Below are 20,410 nucleotides of genomic sequence, written 5' to 3'. Positions count from 1 at the left end.
GGAGCGGTGCGAGCCATTGGAGAATGACACCCCCCCCCCCCCCGCCACACACACACACACACACACACACACACACTGTTCCTAATAGCGCGTGGAATAGCTGCAGTGACACCCCCCCACACACACACACCTTCGGCTCCCTTCCGTAAACCGCAGCACACAAGGCCCCCGCTCATTTGGCACCAGAGATGACAAGTGCTACTCCTTTTGCACCAGAATTTTTAAAAAATCAATGCATCCGGGGCATGAGTACTGCAAGAAAATCCAGAATCCAGGTGACCTTTAAAAAGAAAAGGAGGACTTGTGGCACCTTAGAGACTAACAAATTTATTTGAGCATAAGGTTTGGTGAGCTGCATCCGATGAAGTGAGCTGTAGCTCACGAAAGCTTATGTTCAAATAAAATTGTTAGTCTCTAAGGCGCCACAAGTACTCCTTTTCTTTTTGTGGATACCGACTAACAGGGCTGCTACTTTGAAACAGGTGATCTTTGCAACTGTGGCCCCCAAATCCAAATGATACAATCTGAACTGGAAACAAATGTAAGTTTCTTCTGCATTGCATCACTGGTAAAATGTAGACCCTGATGCCCTGTTGACGCAACAGAACTGGAAAACACATATCTGGTACCTGGATCCTGCTCATTTTTAACCTCAGCTCCCCCTCTCCTGCAAAAATCTAAACAGAATTGTCTAAATAGAAACATGTAGCAAAAATAGTGAAATGTAGCAGTATAGTAAGTATCCTATGCATTGTATATCTGCATAGCCATAAGAACCCAGATCTGACATCATGCTCTTTCTAGATGCATCCAAATGTCATAGTATAATATTTAGATTTTGCAATGGAACATAACAGAAGTCTAGTGTCTGTGTATGACCACATTATATGTGGTTTTAGCTTATCAGCGCTTGGTGGAGATGTGCAAAGGACTCTTACAGAGTTAAGACACATCTTCCATTAACTTTAAACCACATTGTAATGTTAGATGTAAATCTAAAAATCCCCCAGATTGCGCTGAAAATTCCAATGCATTGGATACAGATTTATCTGATGGAAAAGGATGGCTACACTTGCTGTCTATCTAGAAGGTAAAACTTTGGGGATATAGGAGAAAAATGGGCTAGACTTTGCTGGATCCAAATCCATATTTGGATATTTCAACTTTTGTGTGCCAGGATGAATCAGAGACAAAATTTCTGTAGTGACCTCACAGTAATTATACTTGGTCTCTATTTCTCCAGTAAAACTAAGTGGTTTGTGCCCTCCACAAAAAATGTTGACTCAAGATATGTGTTTTTGCATTGCTTTTGCCCTGGGATGTGTCAGAGCCAGGATGTTCCAAGTCAAAGAGGAGTAGCAACATGCGTTGTCTATTTTGACTGTACGATTTGGGAGTTGTGCCAGAATTCAGCAGGCTTCAGGTGCTGGATATGTATCTTGGTGGTGCTGTTGAGCAGAGATGAAGCAGGGTCTAGATTTCTGAAGTGGAAATGGAGCAGCTGCCCTTTTCTATTTAGCTGGTAGCATTTTCAGATACATGTTTTTGTGGTGCTGCTGTATCACTTTGTAACAAGGTCTTGTGGTGAGAAGCTACATTTTTCTCTCTATTTTGACAGTAGAATGCAGGGGGGTGGGGGGCATTGAGTTTAAAATTTGGCAGGTTCCCTCAGGCTCCAGGTACTAGATATATGTTTTTCTAGTGATATTGGGCCAGTATTGATAAGAGTCAGATTTTTATAGTGAAGAAGGAGTTGCTCTACTTATTTTCTATTTAGATTGTACAATTTTAAGTTTGAGACCAAAAATTGCCAAGATACAGCTGGATCCAAGCACTACGTATGCCAGAATGCATCAAGCATTTATTTATTTATTTGGGGTGCAATCACAATAGCTACACTTATTCTCTGTTAATGTCATGGAATTCGGATAAGGACTGAAACTTGGATGGATTTTATAGGATCCAATTTCTGCATCTGGGTTTTTGGGGCACTCCTGCCCTGGAATGTGTCAAGTTCCTGAATTTTTTAGTGCAGTAGGAGAAACTCAACTTGTTCTCTATGGTGGCATTAGAATTTAGGGGCTTGGTACCAGCAGGTGCCAGGTGCTACACTTGGATTTTTGCAATGCTCATGATCCATAATGTGCTAGGGTCTGAATTTTTATTTTGGTGCAATGTTAGCAGCTAGGCTTTTTCTCTATGTTGATGGTAGAATTTGAAGGCTTGGGGCCAAAGACCCATAGGATTCAGGTAGATTCAGCTTTTACCTTTAAAAATGAATTTAACATGTAGTGCTCCTGGTTGTCTTGCAAATAGGAAACATGAAGTCAATATTTGATCCATAAACTGTGCATATTTATTTTTCCTTTAATCAGTGTGGATCCTGTGAACTCTATGTCCTTTCGAGAGGCTAGGTGGCTAGGTGGATATGAGGGAAACATTGTAACAATCAGAGGGAAAGATTAAATACATGTCACTGGTGCTAGAGGAAGAGGATGGAAGAGTTGCAGGTGAGTCCCGTCCTTTTCTTTAATGTGATCTGGAACCCTGAGATAACCATTTCTATGCTGACTTTCATAGCAGGAGAGATTCCTTCTTCAGAGGCTTCTTTAAATACTTTTAATGTAAATTCTTAATGTCTCTCCTTTGAGAAAAAGAAAACTGAGACCCCAATCCTGTAAAGATTAAGCATGTGCTTAACTTTACACACTGAGAAGTTCCATTGACTTTAATTGGATGACATACATCTGTAAAGTTAAGCATGTGCTTGAGTCTTTGCAGGTCCTGAGCCTGTGTCAACACTGGAACAGTCATTTTGTTACAAATTTTTGGTGACAGATTTCATTTTTTTAATAAATGTTTTTAAAACAAATGGCAAATTACTGAAAAATTTCAGGCAATTTAGTTTCATTTCAGTGGGGTGGCAGAACACTTTTAACTTTATTTTACTCCTTTTTTCCAGAGGGAAAAAAGTACGTAGTGAGAGAAAGTGGGGTTATTTTCCCCACCAAAATGAGATTTTCGTTTGTTTTCAAAAAACTTGACCAAAACTAATATTTTAGTGAATTATTTTTGTTTTTCTTGAAAAGGCATTTTCCATTGGAAAAAAAGTGGATAGAAAATTTTCAACCCACTCTAGTCAACACTTTAACATTATTACAACTCTAAGGTATCAGGATCGTTATGAACACTGTTCAGTTTTTAATTATATTTTAAATAGTTGGTACCACTCTCCTGACCTTAAAATATAGTGGTTGATATTTTCAGAATTGATTTTGAAATGAATGGGAGTTGGGTGGCTAAGGGTAAAATGTTAAAATTTCAAAAGCACCTAAATGATTTAGGATTCTAAGTCCCATTGACTTTCAATGACACTTAGGGAAAATCTACACTACCAAATTAAGTTGACCTAAGTCACCTTGACATACAGCCACAGCAGTAATTAAATCACTTTTGCAAGTCCACACTATGCTTCTTGTGTCAGCAGTGCAGATTCTCACCAGGAGCATTTGTACTGGTTTAACTGTCAGTGTGGGGCATTGTGGGAGGGCTTCTGAAAGGCAGCAACAGTCAATGTAAGCAGTGCAGTGTTTACACTGACACTGCATCAGCCTAACCACATTGACCTAAGAGCTACACCGCTCGCAGAGGAGGAGTTATTAAGTCGGTGTAGTGGGCAAATTACATCAATGGGAGCTACATTTTAGTGAGTTAGGCCAATGTAAGCTGCCTCACATCAACCTAACTCTATAGTATAGACCAGGGCTTATGCTCCTAAATGCCTAAATCATTTTTGAAAATGAGACTTAGGTACCTCAGTAATTTAGGTGCTTTTGAAAATTTTATCCTAAATTCCTTACTGGGCTTTGAACATCTCAACCATTCCCTCTTTCAAAGAAGTTTTATTTGGAGACCCAGAAGTTATTTTTTATTTTTTGCAATATAAATATTTGAATATGATATTGTGATATATGAAAGCTTACGGAAACACTATTTATGGAAATAGTAACTACTGTTTGAGGAAAATAGCTGTAGATTATAAAAATGATCTCTATTCTGTTCTACCAAAACCTGATTTCTGAACTGCTCAGTCTTCTTAGGGTGTCTGTCAACTTTCTAGGAATGTGAGTGTGATAGTTATAATTCTAAATCATAATCCCTCTTTCTATGAATATTACATACATATCATTCAGATAGATAGATTAGATAAAGTAAAAACCTCAATTACTTATCAAGATGTATTTATATTTAGGCATGGAAGAATTCGGGTTTTTTTGTAATTTAGATGGATAATATCAATGTTTATTTTAAGCATTTTACAATATTTTATCAATGCAAATGTTCACAGTCGTGCAAAATTATGAGTTTTAATCTTTTTTCTTCTTTTTACCTATTTAATTTTTCACAGTTGTGAGAAATTATGGGGAGTCAGACAATAATTATTTAATGACAATAAATGTTGAGCTTCAAAAAGTTAAAGGTTTGTAATCGTTAAAACAAATTGTCAGCATCACATGTCAAAATATACAAAGTAAATATCTTAAATTAAACTCTAAAAGATTCTCAAACAGCATTTTTCTTACTTTGCCTGTCTGTAAATTTCAATTATTATCGATTAAAATATTTTTTGTCAATTTGTGTGTGTGCAGTGAAATTGATGTTTACTGACAACTACCAGTCTAATCCTTCTAAGTCTATTGATATTTAGTATATAAACATAGAACATAGAATCATAGAACTGGAAGGGACCTCAAGAGGTCATCTAGTCCAGTCCCCTGAACTCAAGGCAAGACTAAGTATTATCAGACCATCCCTAACAGGTGTATGTCCAATCTGCTTTTAAAAATCCCCAATGATGGAGATTCCACAACCTCCCTGGGCAATTTATTCTAGTGCTTAACCACTCTGACAGTTAGGAAATTTTTCCTAATGTCCAACCTAAACCGCCCTTACTATAATTTAAGCCCATTGCTTCTTGTCCTATCCCCAGGGGTTAAGAAGAACAATTTTTCTCCCTCCTTGTAACAACCTTTTATGGACTTGTAAACTGTTATCATGTCCCCTCTCAGTCTTCTCTTCTCCAGACTAAACAAACCCAGTTTTTTCAATCTTCCCTCATAGGTCATGTTTTCTAGGCCTTTAATCATTTTTGTTGCTCTTCTCTGGACCTTCTCCAATTTTTCCACATCTTTCCTGAGATGTGGCGCTCAGAACTGGACACAATATTCCAGCTGAGGCCTAATTAGCATGGAGTAGAGCAGAAGAATTACTTCTCATGTCTTGCTTACAATACTCCTGCTAATACATCTGATTGATGTTTGCTTTTTTTGCAACAGCGTTACACTGTTGACTCATATTTAGCTTGTGATCCACTATGACCCCCAGATCCCTTTCCACAGTACTCCTTCCTAGGCAGTCGTTTCCCATTTTGTATGTGTGCAACTGATTGTTCCTTCCTAAGTGGAGTACTTTGCATTTGTCCTTATTGAATTTCATCCTATTTACTTCAGATCATTTCTCCAGTTTGTCCAGATCATTTTGAATTTTAATCCTAACTTCCAAAGCACTTGCAACCCCTCCCAGCTTGGTATCGTCCGCAAACTTTATAAATGTACTCTCTATGCCATTATCTAAATCATTGATGAAGATATTGAACAGAACCAGACCCAGAACCAATCCCTGCAGGACCCCACTCATTATGCCCTTCCAGCATGACTGTGAACCACTGATAACTACTCTCTGGGAATGATTTTCCAACCAATTACGCACCCACTTCATAGTAGCTCTATCTAGGTTGTATTTCCCTAGTTTGTTTATGAGAAGGTCATGCGAGACAGTATTAAAAGCCTTACTAAAGTCCAGATATACCACATCTACCACTTCCCCCCATCTACAAGGCTTGTTACCCTGTCAAACAAAGCTATTAGGTTGGTTTGACACAATTTGTTCTTGACAAATCCATGCTGACTGTTATTTATCATCTTATTATCTTCTGGGGGTTTGCAAATTGATTGCTTAATTATTTGCTCAATTATCTTTCTGGGTACAGAAATTAAGCTGACTGGTCTGTAATTCCCCGGGTTGTCCTTACTTCCCTTTTTATAGATGGGCACTATATTTGCCCTTTTCCAGTCTTCTGGAATCTCTCCCATCTTCCGTGACTTTTCAAAGATAATTGCTAATGGCTCAGATATCTCCTCAGTCAGCTCCTTGAGTATTCTAGGATGCATTTCATCAGGCCCTGGTGATTTGAAGACATCTCTTGTTTAAGTAATTTTTGACTTGTTCTTTCCCTATTTTAGACTCTGATCCTACCTCATTTTCACTGGCATTCACTATGTTAGACATCCAATCGCCACCAACCTTCTTGGTGAAAACCGAAACAAAGAAGTCATTAAGCACCTCTGCCATTTCCACATTTTCTGTTATTGTCTTTCCCCCGCTCATTGAGTAACTGGCCTACTCTGTCCTTGGTCTTCCTCTTGCTTCTAATGTATCTGTAGAATGTTTTCTTGTTTCTTTTATGTCCCTACCTAGTTTGATCTTGTTTTGTGCCTTGGCTTTTCTAATTTTGTCCCTACATACTTGTGTTATTTGTTTATATTCATCCTTTGTAATTTGACTGAGTTTCCACTTTTTGTAGGCTCTTTTTTGAGTTTTAGATCATTGAAAATCTCCTGGTTAAGCAAGGGTGGTCTCTTGTTATACTTCCTATCTTTCCTACATAGTGGGATAGTTTGCTCTTGTGCCCTTAATAATGTCCCTTAATATTAATATCCTTTATATAAAATATCATTCATATTCACATATATGTACATAACTGAAAATATATTAATTTCTCAATGAGATTTATTTATATTTTTACATACAATCAATATATGGATGTAATCTCTAGTCAGATAATATATACATGTAACTGGAACTTATTGCAAATAGCTAGTAATAAGATTATTTGTCCGTCAGTATCCTAAGAATTGTTTGAAATGACCCAGTATGGATTTGAATCTGAGGGAGATCAGTGAGCTTTGCCAGTTACTTCATAATTGCAGCAACAGATCAATCAAGCTTTGGACCTTTAATTATTTCCTTTCTGAGCTTCCTTTTGCATGATTGAAAGGAAACTCAGGAATCCCTGTGTGGACTCCTTGGGGCTTCTCTCTGTAATTACTGCCTTGTGCAATTCTATTGTGATTAAGGACACAGAGTAGCAGCAGCAGTGATGGACTCAGCTAGACTGCTTCCCCAGTGGGCCAGGAAGAGATAGTCATTAAACGGACAGTCAGAAGTAGGCTCTGTTCTTTCATGCATCCTTCCCACCTCCTTAGTTTGTGTGTGTGTTTTGCTGTTGTTTTTGTTTTGTTGCTGTTTTTGGTTTTTGCTTTAGCTGCTGCAGTATTTGTCTTTTGAATTCTATGGCCCCCCAGTCGCCTCCAACTGAAGTGAGCGGGATTTTTGCCATTCACTTCCATGGGAGTAAACTGTGACTCCTTTGCTCAGTGAGAACCAGCATGCCTCCTGACCTTTATATAATTAGGCTTAGATAGTGTAGTGAGATCCACACGGACATGACTTCAGGATCAGGTCCATAGAGATTGATCCTGCAAGGTCTCAAGTCCTAAGATGAAATCCTGGCCCACTTGAAGTCAATGGCAAAACTCTCACTGACTTCATTGAGGCCAGGATTTCACCCCATGTCTTCACTGGGAGTGGAATGTTTAGTACTAACTATGATCACCTCAGCAGGACTGACTAGGTTTATCCCCAAGGCCTGGTCTACACTATAGGTTAGGTCAGAGGTGGGCAAACTATGGCCCGCGGGCCACATCCATCCTGCGGGACTGTCCTGCCTGGCCTCTGAGCTCCTGGCCAGGGAGGCTAGTCCCCACCCCCTCCCACACTATTCCCCTTCCCCTGCAGCCACGCTGGCATGTGGGCAGCACTCTGGCCCACCGCTCCTACCGGGCAGCGTGGCTGTGAGCTCCTGCTGGTCTAAGGAGCATGATAAGGGGGCAAAGGGTCCTGGGGGGCAGTCAGGGAGCAGGGGGCGGTTGGATGGGGCAGAGGTTCTGGGGGGGCAGTCAGGGGATGGGGAACAGTGAGGGTTGGGAGTGGGAGTCCCGGGGGGCCTGTCAGGGGGCTGGTGTGTGGATAGGGGGCGGGGCAGTCTGGGGACAGGGAGCAGGGGGGGTTGGATAGGGGGTGGAGTCCCAGAGGGTGGTTAGGGGCAGGGGTCCCAGGAGGGGGCGATCAGGGGACAAGGATGGGTTGGGCATTCTGAGGGGGAAAGTGGGAGAGGGTGGATGGGGGCGGGGGCCAGGCTGTTTGGGGAGGCACAGCCTTCCCTATCCAGCCCTCCGTACAGTTTCGGAACCCCGATGTGGCCCTTGGACCAAAAAGTTTGCCCACCCCTGGGTTAGGTTGATATAGGCTGCCTTGCATTGACCTAGTGTAACGCCGACAGGCCCTGGTCGTCAGAGGGTGGGATCGAACCTGGGACCTCGGGAGCTTCGTGCATGAGCCTCTACCACATGAGCTAAAAACCTACTTGCTGTTAGCTAGGGCTGTAGAGCAGACTCATTTTATCTCTCTCATTAAGTGATCTCATTGCCACTAGATGGGACAGAACACCACACCCAGCAGGTGTGTGGGTTACATCAGTTGTGAAAGTGTCTTCAGTTAAATTTGGCTCCTCACAACGCAAGTGCATCTCTGTGCCAATTGAGTAATTCCACCTCTCCGAGCAGCGTAGAGTCACGGTTGATGTAATTAGGTCAATGCCGTGTCAGTTTAAACACTGTTGCTTACGTTGACTGTTCCTGGCCTTCAGGAGCCATCCCACAATGCCCCACACTGACAGTATAATCGATACAAGCACTCCTGGTGAGGACATGTACCATCAACACAAGGAGCTAACTGGGCATGCAGACAAGCAATTTAATAACTGCAGTAGCTCTATGCCTATGTAAGTTAGGTCAACATAATTTTGTAGTGTAGACATGTAGTGAATATCTTGCCTCTGGGAGCTATGACCAGTGGCACCAGTGACCAAACAGCCTTCTTAAAGCTAAGTATTGTTTATTTAGAGCCAAAGCTTTTCAGAGTAAATAACTCAAAACAACAAACAGTCTATACATGTCTGTCTTCCCTAGGGCTTACCATCCCCTGGAATCCTGGGAAGGGCCCAACTGTGTCAGACATATCCCTAGGACCTGTCTGTGTGCTCTGATGAACAGCTCACTGACAACTCTCCCCCCTTGCCCTCTGAGTGTCTTTTTAACCATTAAGTGTCCCTTTGATTTCTAGGCTGTCTGCATTGGTAAAATAAATAGCTATATAACCTTGGGAGGGAGCCTGGAAGTAGCATCTTCACCCCTATGAGCGGAGTCATTATAATTGCCACCACATGTTTTTTAGGAAGCTGCTTATCTAAATCCATTGTCTTCCCATTTGTTTTTCCAACAGCCCACTATTACTAACCCAATACATTCATACAGGAAAGGCCAATGACCTTGTATAGCTGTATAGGTCACCTACAGTATTCATAAAATTATTACAGATCAGTATTCCTAGCGTTATTACATAGCCACTCTATGTCTGCCACAGGATCTTCTGATGTTGGCTTATTGCAGAATGACTCTGGAAGTCCCATTGAATAAGACATTTAATCTCAGATGGCACAAAGCACTGGAAAATGTATGGCAGGTAACAAAGGGTTGTACAGCCCTGGCAAAAGGATGAAGTATGTGATCTAACGCCTCTCTCATCTCAGATATCTGATTTTTGAGGTTGTACAAAACCTCATTGGTTGCAGTTTGCCTGGACTGTAGAGAATTTTGTGAGTGGAATTAGTTCACTCAGGCATCCACAAGTTTCGTCTGGAGATCCAATGTTCTTGTGAACCACAAACTTCAGAATGAAACTGAAAACCAGAAGAAGGAAAATGTGCTAATGGTTAAGGCAGTGGGCCAGGCCTTAGGAGAGGGTGCTCTGGTCCTGCCTCTGCCATAAACTTTGTGTGTGACATTGGGGAAATCACTTAAGCTCTCTGTGGCTCAGCACCCTATGTGTTAAAATTAGCATATTAATAGTACCTTCCTCATCCCTTTATCTGTCTTATCTACTTTGATTGTAAGCTGTTCAGAGAAGGGACTTTCTTACTACGTTTGTCCAGGACCTAGTGCAATGGAGTCCCATTCTCAGATGGGTCTTCTAGGCACTACCATAATGTAAATAATAATAAGGAAATCTGACTGGGTTTTGTTAGTTTTTAAAACTCACTGAAGTCCCACATCTCCTGGATCACCCTTCCTCCAACAGGCCCCAGCTCTTCCCACACATAACCTGTAACTATTTTCATAAGGGGCACAGTAGTTTGCAACTGTTCCCCCCCCCCCGCATCTTTCAGGCAGCTATTGGCTGATTCATCCCACATCTTGAAAGTTGGGTGTGGGAGGAGCTTTCTCTCTCTCCACATCTAATTTTAGATATGTTCTGGGGTATGGACAGCCATAAGGAAAACGTGTAACAATGGCAACAGCGGCAGCACTGATATGGAAAGACCATTACCCAGTGTTGCGGCAGAAGGGTACACGCTACTTGCTCCCAAAACATACTGGCAGATGTGAGGTAGGAGTAGGCCTGCTTTGTTGCTCCCCGAAGACTCAAAAAGGGCCCACACCTGAAGACTTTGGAAGGAAGAAAGTTTTAAGGGAAGCCTGTTAGAGAATGGAAGTTGTGAGGGGGGAAGAGAGAGTCCAAGGCCAACTCAAATCTTCATAGAGCTTCATGCAAACCTTGCAGGTTTGTTTCTGAAAGGAAACCAGGCATAATTCATCTGAGTTGAGATACTGTTTTTAAAAGTATCACCTAGTCAGGAGCTTTTATAATTATGCATTTTAAAATCCTATCCTTAATACGTTGTTCATTAAAAGTACAAAACATAGGTTGTTTATGTTCAAAATGACACAGGAAAATATCTGTTACTGTGACAGACCATTGAAAAGGTGTCTGTCTTAATTCTAAAATTATACATTTTTGTATTTCTGAAATGATCTAATTTGATAGCTGACTACCACTAGTTCTAGTTCTAGGGCCTGATAGAGGAAAGTACTTTAGCATATGCTTAAAGTTTAGCACATGCTTAAACACTCTTCCTCCTAAAGAATGATAATTTCATTAATTGGGACCTTATTTTATAGAGCCTTAATTCATACCATCTGTTACTCAACTGTTTTTGACAGCTGTTGTTAATCTCCACTCAGAGGCTGACAGCTGAAATCTTTCATGAGGGAATTCATGTTTTAATTTGATAATCCTATGGAAACTGACTCTTGGGCTCTATTTCTAAGGTTACAAGTCACAGACCAGCTTTTCTCTTCATGAGCAGCATCCTGACATTTCAAAAACATTTACTGATTATTATTATCATCATCATCACCACTTGTTTGTTCAAGCCAGAAATTAGCCTGCTGTTGTTAGTAAGTAAACAATGCAGAACATTTTTTATTTTGATTTTTATGGGAGTGGGATATGTATAAACATCAATATAAAACTGTGAAAAAATTAATAATCTCAGAAGGAAATTCTTGATCATGGTGGTTTTGAAAATAGAATGTGTGTTGATCTGACATCTCTGATGTTTTGTGGGAGAAGTAAATAAAGGTTTCTCACAAAGGCCCTGATCCAGGAAATTACTCAAACATGTGTGTGAATTTAAGCATGTGAAGAGTCCTACTGAAGTCATGCTAAGAGTTATGCACATACTGATGTGCTTTTGCTGGACTGAGGCAAAGGGATGTTACTAGAGCTAGTCAATGTTTTTTAGCTGAAGGGGTTTTTTTTGGACAAAAATGGCTTTTTGAACAAAGCAAAATTTTTATAGCAGATTGTGGTTTTGCTTTAAATTTTACATTAAAAATACAAAAGAAAACGGAACTCAAAACTCAAAAATATTTTGGGGAAAGTTTTCCATTTTCAGATTCAGACTTTGATTTTCAAACATATTGAGTTTCTGCAAATAAAATTTTCTACAGAAAACAGTTGTCAAAAATGAAAAATGTTTTGGTTGTCTGTCAGTTCTGGTTTTTCATCAAAAACAATAGTGTTTCAAAATTTCACAGTAGCTGGTGGGTTTTTTTTGATCCACTCTACACGTAGAGTCTTTATCACTGTAACCCTGCAGTGGAGTTATGTGAGCTTGCACAGAGGACTGTACCCCTTTTATGACATGTGGGGGCCTCCTTGCTTCCCTGCATAAGTGGAGGGTGACACTGGTGGTTGGCCGGAGGAGATGCTGTGGAATCCATGACTATAGATGCAATGGCTCTAGCACTATGTTCACTGAAGTCAATGGAAAGATTCCCACTGGGAGTTGGATCAGCCCCTTTCGATTAACTTCAATAGCAATTGGATTAGGTCCCAAAAGCAGAGGGATTACAGTCCATTGCCCATGGAGGAGCTGTACTGCATCCTGGCCTTAGGTTGAGTGCATGGATTTGAACCCCTCCAGCCTCCTACGCTTCCCCAGCAGAAGGTGTCAGGTGAAGCCTAAAGTGTCTCATAGCACCCTAGAAATGCAAGTTTAAAAAAGAAAAATAACGGAAAATTATAAACATATTGCTGCTCGTAACAATGTTATATGATGTTCCAAGATTATATAACTTGTGGACTGTCGGGTATATTGAAATACTAAATTCAGTTAGCCAATCATTTTGTTATTTGAATGGCTCCCTAGAACAAATTTCCTGCCTTTTTACTTGTATTTACATACTTTAATTGAAAATATTATGCAGTTTCCATTACCTGACTTGGTCCTTGATTATCTGAATAAATCAGATAGCCAAACTTGCTCACTGCCAGTTAGTTAGGATCATCCAAATTCTGCTATTTCAAGAGGTCTGCAATTAACCTGTGTATGAAATTAAATCACACTGTTGATAAATATTTACTTTAGATATATACCACATGACAACACTCCTGCAGGTGCACTTACAGGAGAACCTACCACCAATCTAGTCATGCTTAGATATTTTTATTGTGTTTCTGAATGCCTTGTTAGTGACAAATGGTATCAATTCCTCTCCACAGCATGTCAGAGAGCTGAGATTAAAACCCCAGGTAATCACAACTGGATCTCACAGGTCACAGTTTATTTGTCTGCATAATCCTTGTTTATTATAACTGATAATGCTAAAAGGTCTTTCATCAACCATGTTTGTTTATGTTCTCTTGATTGATGAAAAACCCATGAATGTTATGACATATGGAGCACCTGTAATTGCAAGTGTATACCTTCCATGAAAACGCAGTGTGTATCTGGAAAGAATTTACCCTATGGGTCAAAAATTTTTTTAAGTATAATAGGAACAAAAGAAATCCAACGAGTGGTATGGGCTCATTATTAGATATAGTAAAATTATTAGATATAGTAATGATGCAGAAAAGGCAGATGTGTTCAATAAATATTTCAGTTCTGTATTTGCAAAGAAACAGGGTGCTGTATTCATGTCACATGAGCATGATGAAGTCCATTAGTAATTAAGGTGGAAGTAAAACAGCATCTACTAGGGGTAAACAAATTTTTAAATCAGCAAGTCTGGACAACTTGAACCCAGAAGAGTTGGCTGAGGAGATCTCTGGCCTGCTGGCATTAATTTTTAATAAATCTTGGAATACTGGGGAAATTACAGAAAACTGGAGAGCGCTAATTTCATACCACTATTCAAAAGGAAAAGTGAGATGACCCAGGTAACTATAGGCTGGTTAGGCTGACATCAATCCCAGGCAAAACAATAGAAACACTTGTAGAGGACTTAATTAATAAAGAATGAAAGGATATGGATATAACTAATGCCAGTCAACATGATTTTATAGAAAATAGATTTTGTCAAACAAACCCGATTTCATTTTTTTATGCGATTACAAGCTTGATTGATAAAGGTAACTGCATGGATGGAATATACTTAAATGATTAGTACTGAACAACATCCTCATAAAAATTTCTCCTCCTGTGAAAGCCGTTCCATACCTCTAACCATTTGCACTGCCCTTTCTTTGTGCCTTTTGCAATCTATTTTTTTGAGATGAGGCGACCAGAACTGCACACAGTATTGACAGTGTACCATGGATATACATAGTGGCATTATGATATTTTCTGTTTTATTATTTATTCCTTTCCAAATGGTTCCTAACATTCTATTAGCTTTTTTTGACTGCTGCTGTGCATGAAATGGATGTTTTCAAAGAAATATCCATGATGACTCCAATATCTCTTTCTTGAGTGGTAACAACTAATTTAGACCCCATCATTTTGTATATAAAGTTGGGATTATTTTTTCCAGTGTGCATTACTTTTCATTTATCACCATTAAATTGCATCTGCCATTTTGTCACCCAGTCACCCAGTTTTGTGAGATTCCTTTATAGCTCTTCACAGTTGTAACCAGATGCCTGTCTGGAAGCTATGTATTAGTCAAACAAGTTATTGGGCTCAGTAGTGGGGTAACTTGTGAAATTTAATGGCTTTAATATGCAGGGGGTCAGACCAGATGATCTCATTGTTCCTTCTGGCCTTAAAATCTTCGAATGTATGAGTTGCTATCTGAGAATTTATGGAGCATTTAATATAAACCTATCTCACTCAGGATATAGTAGATCTGACAGGGAATCTGACTCCTGAAGCTTCCACCCACTCCTTGATAGTTGCCTACCTTTTTCCTATGTTGTACCATGGTTCCTCATACATATCTTATGACAACTGCACTCTGCCCTCCCATTCCAGTGAGTAGAGAAAGCCGGCAGCCTCCTCCAGTATTCTGTACTCCAGGTGCTGCCATTTTTCTACCTTCTTCACTCTCCACTCGCTCTCCCAGAAACCACAAGAGTCTTGTTCTCAGACACCCAGAAGCAAGAAAAGGTTGTTCCTAAAGCTAGAGACAACACTTCCCTGCTTCTGATAACCCATTAAAAAGAGATACACATATGAGAGAGGAAGGAACTGTCACTACTTCAGAAGAGTCTCCGTTTCTCAAGCAACCCAAGCCTTTTTGTATCCATGTGAACTAGACAATCATTTCTGTTTGTCTCCAGCTTTCAGGTCAGCATTGTGACCTTTGAAAGATAATCAGAAACAAACAAAAATCCCTCACAAAATTAAAGGTATTAAAGATATTTCAGAACTTGATTTCACTTGTACTTATTCTTTCATTTTCATACTTAGCGCATGTATATTAAACTTTTTTATTTATTCTTATATTTGCTTAGTGTCATGAAAGTGGAGCATGAAGCTTTTCACCTCCAGGTTACCGTCTCAAATCTATCCCCGTCTGTAGCCCACAACAGCCATCATCAGACTGTTTTAATGGCCTTTGTGAAGTTTGTTGGTGGTGGCCTCAGTCCAGTGTGTAGTGATAACTACATCACATTTGGCGGTTTTATTAATCTCCCGGGGAGCTCAAGGAATGACTAGGCACAGGAAACTTCTATTTAGCTACAGCATGGACAGTGCAAGACATGCTCCCTACATTGCCCCACCAGTTTGATTCAAACCTGACCAAGAGGCATTAGCTTTAGATTGAGGGCATGGCCCTGAAAGATGCTGAGCACCCTGGCCTCTCAGGCAGCTCTTTGGGACTAGCAGGCACTCAGTTATTCAGCTGGTGCTGAAGTTTCCAAAACAGAACAATAATTGACCCAGTTTCCTCTTTTTTCCTCCTTTAAGAATTAGTATTGGTTCAGAAAATGGGGTGGATTTAGTTCCACTGAAGAATGACTCATAGCATTGGTTACAGCCAGGCAGAGTGCCAGCAGACAATGTGCAAGTTCCTTTGCACAGCCTGCCCAATAAACCTACATCTTGATGTGCTACCTCTCTGCTGTTCTAAATCTGGGCCTCTCCTGGGCACAAACTGCCAGTGCAATATTTTTCTGACTTGATGACAGTCTGTGTCACTAACAGTCTCTATCATTGATGGATGAACATATACAAATAAATGTTTTCCTGTATTCACTCAAGGCCTAATCCTGCCTGATGCTGAGTACTTCTTGTAAAGTGCTGAGCACCCTCCACAGGTGCTGAATGTCCTCATTGCCCATTGTCTTTGAGAGCTGCAAATGCTCAGCACGTCACAGGAAATGCTTAGCACTTTGCAGAATTGTTTCTTATCGTGTGCATCTGTAAAATGGTGGCGTGTTAAGGTGTGTGAAGGGTGAATTGTTGTCTAGTTATTTAATTGGCTTTTTCTGGTCTCATTTACATTGGTATTACACCAGTATATTTCCATTGACTTCAATGGATGTTGATTTCAGTTTTACTCGATTTGCACTAATATAAGAGAGAGTGGAATCAGACCCTCTTTTCTCCCCCTCCCTTTCCCCATCCCCCTTGTTGCAATTCATTGAGCAGATTTTAAAATACACCAGGCAAAAAAACCCAACCCCAAACAGCTAAAACCTTTCCAATTCAGGATCCCAGAATCTTTATTATAAAAGTAAAGAATGCAGCAATTCAGGTTCAGGCAATTTGACTTTGCAAGAACTATTAGAAGTTACAGTAGCATCAAATATAATGAAAATGGTATTGTTGCTACTCATAGTACATCTGCAATAAATGTTGATGGAGATGGAGTATTTCACACCTTTTCCCTCACTCAGGTCTTTAATGTTTTTACTGTTTCTTCCTGTGAATGTTTAGTGAGACCACCAGTGGGTTTTCTGGGTGACTCAGTAAACCATCTAATTTGAGAACAGGGTTTAGAGTTAGATTTATTTTTAAGATCAATATATATGTAAATCTACTGTACAAATAAAGGCAGGGGGATAGATTTGTAAATTTTATTGAGTATGGTATTAAACAATAGTAACTTGTTCAGGGACATTTAGGGCCCAGTACACTTCACACAGAGATGGGTACACAAATAGATTATGAATCCTTTGAGAAAGTCAGGATGAAGGGTTAAAATACAATGGAAATGTATTCATAGAATATCAGGGTTGGAAGGGACCTCAGGAGGTCATCTAGTCCAACCCCCTGCTCCAAGCAGGACCAATCCCCAATTTTTGCCCCGATCCCTAAATGGCCCCCTCAAGGATTGAACTCATAATCCTGGGTTAAGCAGGCCAATTCTCAAACCACTGAGCTGTCCCTCCCCCTATTATATTGTGGCATATGCTGTAATTAACTAGGAATAATAATAATCTGACAGGTATATAGTGGCTTGCATCCCATCAAACCTTTGGTTGATCTAGTCCAATAGCCAGGCTCAGGCAATGACCAGTACCATATACCTCAGAAAAAGACAAAACTCCCTATAATGCACATACCGTAGAAACATGAGAATACATACTATAGGAACATTTACAGTCCATATAGCCCATGGTCTTGTCACTGACGGTGTCCAGTACTATATGCATGTGAGGAAATTTATTCCTTAGCCTGGGCAGTTGGTTAGTTTATGCCCAGAAATATTACAGTTTTAGCCATTATAAACTTATATCCTTCTACATTTTTATTTTATCTAATGCAGTTATGAATATCCTTATTTTCATATGAATCCTACTAAACTCTGAGTCTGTGAGATCTTGGAGCAGTAAGTTCTCCTGATATCTATGCACTGCATTAAAAAGCAATTCCTTTATCAGTTTTATATGTGTGAGTAAAAACTAACACCATTTGTTTTAGGCCTGTTTCTGCTACTACTGAATTTAATGGGAGCTTTGCAGTTGACTCCAGTGAGAATGGGATCAAACCTTTCATGTGCCTAGCCAATTTTGCAGACCAAATTCTACACTGTCTCCTTGTAAAGACCTGGGGGCGGGGGCATTATTTATGCAAGAATATGTTCCAGCATATTCTAGTCTCTGTGGATTTTAATATTGCCAGAGATACATAATTTCTCCACTAATGCATGTCTTATTAATGAAGTCAGGTTTCTCATGACAGGTTTAATATTGACTTCTAGGTATTAATTTGTTTGGCCAAGCAAGGATTTTGTATTGTGATAAAAAAATGCCAGAGTTGTGCTGGGAACACTGTTTATATTACTGCTAGAAAAACAGTATGCTCAAGATATGTTTAGGAACAGAGAAAAATCTGACATGAGAAATTGTTTACAAAAATATTACTAAAAAACTGATCATAGAAATGAAGCACTGCCCCAGACATTACCTACCTCTGTCATATATAACAGATCCAGAGGGATGTACTGGCAAAGCTATTAGTTTTCACTCATGTTGGCAGAATGGAGGAGAAGCAGTTCCAAGGACAGGGAGCTCAGTTGCTTCTGACAATATGGGAAATGTAGATCTCCTAATTCACAGTGCAGTTAAAGAAGTGTAAGCAGCTTGTTGCCACGGGGAAAACGGTAACTACTGTAATCAAGAGTTATTTACTCAGTCAATAAAAACAAGTCTAAACAAATGACATAATGGAAGTATGCGTTTGATAAATGTGACCTGAAATAGAAATGACTAAGGACAATGTTTGAGGCATTCAAATTGACAGATATTTTGTTTTGCAGTTTCTACATTAGCTTGATCACAATTCACTATCAGTACCTAGGCACTTGGACTGACATGCAAATTGAACTGCATGTGTCTTGTGCTGTATCTGTTGTGATGGGCACTGAACTTCGATCGCTTTGCTGTGAAATAAGAGAAAGGTGAAATAGAAGCTTGCTTCCACAAACTGTTAAGGGAACTGCTTGCTTCCACAGATCGAAAGGGAACAGACAGCACAGAAGTTTTCTAAGTATTGATTTTAATCAACTTTTCAGTGTACTGGACTTTGAACTGTATTCCTGTATTTTGGATTCTGAAATGAACCTCAGGACTCAGGGCCTGATCCAACAATCACTGTAATCAATGGGAGTTTTTTCCATTAACGTCAAGGAGTTTTGAATCAGGCCCTTATTACTAAACTACTGAACCCTTCTCATATTTATGCAAGTTTCCAGTGAGCCCCAAAGGGAAAGAAGACCAGCTTTGCAAATAATGATCCAAAATTGATTTTGCACACAACTTTTTTTAAAAAACAAAAAGATACTATACATGTCCTGGCTGAAATTTACTGGGATCCAAGAAAATTACCCTGATTTACAACAATCCAGATCACCCTGACTTACATATGTTAAATACCTATGAGCAGTTAATTCTGAATTGCACTTAAAAACACAAATAGACAAGTCAATGGTACTGCAAATTTTGCGCAATAGTTGTCTCTTTTTCCTTGTGTAAGCAGGATCTGAATGAGCTCTCCCTGACAGTTAGTGATGAGCTCGGGAGGGGAAAAGGCTTCAGGACCAGACTGTATTTACATGAACACACCCACTCTGCCTAGGCACAAGCACACAGAGCTGTGCTGTCAAAGGGTATGTCCACACTACAAACCTACTGTGGTGGTGGATGTCCATATTGCCCTCATTGGATCGGTGGTGCACGTCCTCACCAGAAACACTTCCACTGACCTAAAAGGGGCATTGTGGGGAGCTGAGACTCCAGTCTCTCAGCTCTGCTGGCAGCTCCCTGCCAGGACCCTGGCTGCTACACAGGCTCCTGGTGAGCTCCCCCGTGCCCGCAGTCCTCTCCCCCTTCCCTGCTGGGAGCAGGGAAGCCACCTGGGGCTTCTCCCCACCAGGAGCAGAGAGGAAGCTGCCTGGGGCTTCTTTTTTCTGTTCCTTACGATGAGCAGGGAGCCTGGTCCCTGCCCCCATCCTCCCCTCCCACTTCCTGCCCCCTGACTGCCCCCTCAGAACCCTAACCCATCCAACCCCCCTGCTTCTTGTCCCCTGACTGCCGCCTCCTGGAACCTCCACCCCAACCCCCCCCCAGGGCCCCAACCTCTATCCAACCCCCGCTACTCCCTGTCCCCTGATTGCCCCAACCCCTATCCACACCCCTGCCCCCTGACAGGCCCCCCGGAACTCCGAATCCTATCCAACCCCCCCTGCTCCCTGTCCCCTGACTGCCCCCCCAAACCTCTGCCCCTTATCCAACCCCCCCACTCCCCGCCCCCTTATCATGCCGCTCAGAGCACCAGGACTGGCAGCTGTGCCGCCTGGCTTGAGCCAGCCATGCCGCCTGGCAGGAGCTCACAGCCCCATCGCCCAGAGTGCTGGCGGCACGGTGAGGCTGCGGGGGAGGGGGGACAGCAGGGGAGGGGCCAGGGGCTAGTCTCCCCAGCCAGGAGCTCAAGGGCCGGGCAGGACGGTCCTGTGGGCCGGCTGTGGCCTGTGGGCTGTAGTTTGCCCACCTCTGACCTAAAGTGATCAACTTTGGCTGGTGTTGGGTTACAAATCACTTTAGTATTGAATGCAGGAGTAATGAAATGTTATTATCCTTATTGTATGAGTAAAGGGAAGCAGAACTGTACTTAGCTTTTCCTGAGTGAGGGGGTCACCCTCAACTGAACTGAACT

This window comes from Natator depressus, chromosome 1, assembly GCF_965152275.1.
Source record: "Natator depressus isolate rNatDep1 chromosome 1, rNatDep2.hap1, whole genome shotgun sequence".
Taxonomy (NCBI): Eukaryota; Metazoa; Chordata; order Testudines; family Cheloniidae; genus Natator; species Natator depressus.
The sequence above is the reverse complement of the archived record's forward strand: the minus strand, read 5'-3'. Positions refer to the sequence as shown.